Below are 4,115 nucleotides of genomic sequence, written 5' to 3' on the forward strand. Positions count from 1 at the left end.
CCCCCCCCCCCCCGCGGATCACCAAAAAGCGGACACTTTCCCGATGCCGCCCAGCCGGCAGGCAGCTGTCCCTCCACGGCCATGACCTCAGCCCGGGGTCCGATTACACTGACCCTTTTGGAGCGACGATGCTGCGTTCAGCTGCCGCCCCGCAAAGTCAGAAAAGACCAGTTTAAAACATTTAAAAGGCCCCTAATTTCCTGAAATAATAAACACCAAATAATTTCCCGTCAATTGAATGTGACATCAAAACAGCTAAGTTCTGGCGCGCTTGCTAGGCTAAGAGCGCTTTAGCTAACAGGCTATATCAGGAGTTCATGTTAGTTTAAAACAAAATAACAATAAAATCTAACAAGCACTCCAGCTTTCTGTGTCATATTTACAGGCTGAAATAACTAACAATATTTTTTTGTCAGCTAAAATTGAAAAAGGGGCTAGGTGCTAGCATGCTAGGTAGGCTAAAAACAGATTGGAATCAACAGCTAGGATTGAGTTTTTAACGTTAATTTTAGTAATTTAAAAAAAGTGAACTAGGCTTCCAAGATACACATCTACAAGCTGAATTTATTAACAATGCTGTTTTTTATTCAGCTGATTGTAAAAATGAGTATGACTAAATGCTAGAGTGCTAGGTAGGCTAACAGCAGATTAGCAAACAGGCTACAAATAAACAGCTAGGGTGAACTTTCTGACCTAATTTTAGTTTTAAACACAGGAAATGGGGCATCCTAATTTCTGTGACATTTCTACAAGCTAAAATTAGTGACTATACTTGTTTTTAATCAAGTGTAAAATTAAGATGGCTAAATGCTAGCATGCTAGGTAGGCTAGGAGCAGATTAGCGAACAGGCAGCTAGGATAGACTTTTTTGACAGTTTTAGTTTTAAAAAGTAAACAGAGCTGTAATTTCTGTGAAATATTTACAGAATGACACTTGTAACAATAATTATTCAATTTTCTCATCGGTTCATTGCATATTACAATATGGTACAGGCTAGCTGAACTGAGCTAACAATAAGCTAATCAACAGTTAAGATGGTTATCTGTTAAAGGGTTTAAACTTTTGACCATTTCACACGTTTAAATTAACATATCTTTACAAAGATAGGATTAATCAAAGCCTCCAACAGTTAATCATTTAAACAGCTACCTGCCAGCGTTTTAGGTCTGGTGTGAAGGTTTTTCATCATTGATTGATTGAATCAAAATCAATCAACGACTCAGACACACTGGAACTAATGTTTAAAACACGTTAAGGCCAACTTTTAAACAAAAACATGAAATAAAACTCAAGAATTAAGGTCGTGCGTGTTTAATATCATCACCTCTGTGCGGGCAGAGTCCATTTTAGAGGTTATTTTCACGCAGGCCTTTAAACGAGCTACTCAAAGGTCCATTCTCTGCACGGAGTGGGTGAAAACCGAACTTTACGGGAGGCCAGTGAAGGCAACACGTTCAGAAAAACGCCATAGCTACAATAAATAAATAAATAAACTATTAAGTTTATTAAAAACTGGTTAGACTCGAACAGCGTAGTTTTACCGGAGGTAGCTCACATTTTTATACGTCATGCAGAGGTAGTACATTCCACTACGTGTGATTAAGAGTACTTCAAAGGAACAAAGAATAAGGAAATACCACCAAACAAAGCATGGCGTAAAATCCCAAACGATGGTTTCCCGCTCTAGGCTTTTATTTTATCTCTTTATATAAACCACCTTTACCCGACAGCATCGACTCCTACATGTACCACGCATTTAGTGAAGAAATGCCTTTAAAAGGTAAAAAAAGGAAGAAAAATGGAAAGTTTAGTTTTGTGCCACGTGTCTGCACCGGGGTCTTTTTTTTTTAATTTTCCAGCTGTCCGTGAAGCCACCACGTCATGACGCGGGTAATACTACATTTATAACACCTTAATAAACGACAGAAATGTGACATTATTATGGGAAAAAAACTCACACTTACTTCAGTTGTCTTTTTTTCTGGCAGGGAAACACTTGAGTTGACTTTCTGAGCTGTTAGTTAAAAACTCATCAAGTTAAAGAACTTTTTAAAACTTTTTTTTGTTTGTTTGTTTTTTTGTTTGTTTGTTTTTATCCAGCTAAAGTGTCAGAATGGAGCCCGTCTGCTGGTTTCTGGGTGGTGTTGAACTCCTATCAGCCTCTTTACGCTCTCTGGTTGTATTACTGACTCCCTCCTCTTCCTTATTTGACTTTAAGCTCCCTCCTTCATCAGTTGGGTGGAGAGAAGTCACCACCCAACCTCCACCCTCCACTGCAGACGGATTAATGTCCTGATCAGAAATTGGCTCTTTAGATACATAATATCCACCCGCTTCAGTGGTTTATGTTGCTTTTTAAAAATCAGAAATCTTGAAATTCGCTTCGTATTCTTTGGCTTTTATCATTTTTTTCCATCGTGTGGAAAGATAAACATGCTTATGTTAAAAAAAACTAAAAAGGGGCTGTGTTTTATCCCTTATGAGCTTTAGTTTTCATTCCCAAACATAACTAAGTAGTTCAGAGGCTAAACATAGCCGAATTGCCACATTAAAGGGGTAGTTCGGTCATTTTTGAACATCCTGAGCAGCACGTTGGTGACAGTGGGCAGGAAAGGCTCCCCTGAAACAGGAAGAAACCTCCAGAACCAGAACCAGGCTCAGGACAAGTGGCCATCTTCTTCGACCGGCTGGGGTTTGAGAGGACAGGAAAGAGACAGAGACAGACACGGACTGACTGGCCCAGGGGTGGTTCCTATAGGAGAAAAGACAAAGTCGAACTTAAAGAAAAAAATCACGTTAATGATAGAAGTAATTACAGCAGCGCGAGTAAAGGCAGCAGCAGAGGGAGGACATGTGGTCAGTTTGTCCTCCAGCAGAACTAAAGGAGAGCTTAGGGAACCCAAACCAACCCGAACTATAGGATTTATCAAAAAGGAAAGTCTTAACTTACAGAAACTGGAAGATGGTTCCACAAGAGAGGAGCCTGAGAACTGAAAGAGTTTCATTTTAGAAACTCTAGGAACCACAAGTAACCCTGCAGTCAGAGAGCGAAGTGCTCTGCTAGGAAAATATGGAACAATAAGATCTTTAATAAAAGCTGGAGCTTGGTTGTTGAGAACTTTGTATGTTAGAAGGAAGATTTTAAATTCTGGATTTGACAGTAGCCGATGGAGAGAAGCCTGATCTCTCATCAGAACTGCAGCGTTTTGGAACAGCTGCAGAGTTTTAAAGAGTTTTTTGGACACTAAGATAATAAAGAATGACAACAGTCCAGCCCAGACGTGATGAATGCATGAATCTGTCTTTTTCTGCATCACTTTGAGACGAGATATTCCTGATTTTATCGATGTTAGATTAAATTATAGAAGATTTAATCACTGTTTAAGGCTGTCTGTTTATGAGAACCAGAAAAGGAGGAAACTGGTCGAATCAGTGACGGAGGACGCCACCTCCTGGACGGAAAGCAGCGCTGTATGAAATGATAGTCTGCATGGAAACGCTCCGTCAATCCCAGCACGGCCTTTTCCTCTTTTTATGTCTCTGTAGTTTAGATTTTAGCTGGGCTCTAATTTCAGACATGGTTAATGCTTTACAATCTGCAGCTTCAGGACAAACTTCACTGAGAAAAGAGGTCGTTCGAGCTTATCTCTTCGGTTTGTTTCTGATCATTGAATACACGGGACGACCGACTGACCGCTGAGACGAGAACTCAGCTCCAAGATTAAAAACGCTGAACGTTATTTTCAAAACGCAGATAAATGTGTCATTTTGTAATCTGCTGTCTCTGCCTTTTTTTAATAATCGGCTACAGTTTGTCAGGAAGATTTCGAAAACGAAAAACGGAAAAATGGAAAAAAAGACGGAGAGGTCTTAGACTCCATCGGCGCCTCTGTTCCACCTGTTTGTGCCAAACTTCATCAGAGGGTCGTCGATGTGCCGGCGTACGGCACGTGGTGCGATCAGGACGTCGTCAGAACGCCACAGTTCGTCCGAGTGGACTCGCCAGGGACTCAACAGAGAATCTGAACCCAGGTTCCTCAAGGCTTCGATCATCAAAAGACGCCAAAGTTCACAAAAGCGTGATTAAATTTTATATCAGATTCCTTTTTTTAAC

At 40.4% G+C, this 4,115-nt stretch overlaps 1 protein-coding gene across 4 annotated transcripts in view; it reads right to left on the bottom strand.

Moving 5' to 3' along the window:
- slc43a1a (solute carrier family 43 member 1a) overlaps positions 1-2,190 on the bottom strand; it is a 28,072-nt gene extending 25,882 nt beyond the window's left edge. For 2 of the 4 annotated variants that reach the window (XM_017428222.3, XM_017428220.3), the window contains exon 1: positions 1,966-2,190. The gene's annotated coding sequence lies outside the window, so the exon portion shown is untranslated. Of the gene's footprint in view, positions 1-1,959 lie in introns of all 4 variants that reach the window. The other 2 variants (XM_025008595.2, XM_025008594.2) reach the window with 1 other exon arrangement.
- Positions 2,191-4,115: the final 1,925 nt, after the last annotated feature.

Source organism: Kryptolebias marmoratus, linkage group LG9 (genome assembly GCF_001649575.2).
Source record: "Kryptolebias marmoratus isolate JLee-2015 linkage group LG9, ASM164957v2, whole genome shotgun sequence".
In the NCBI taxonomy this organism is placed as follows: Eukaryota; Metazoa; Chordata; class Actinopteri; order Cyprinodontiformes; family Rivulidae; genus Kryptolebias; species Kryptolebias marmoratus.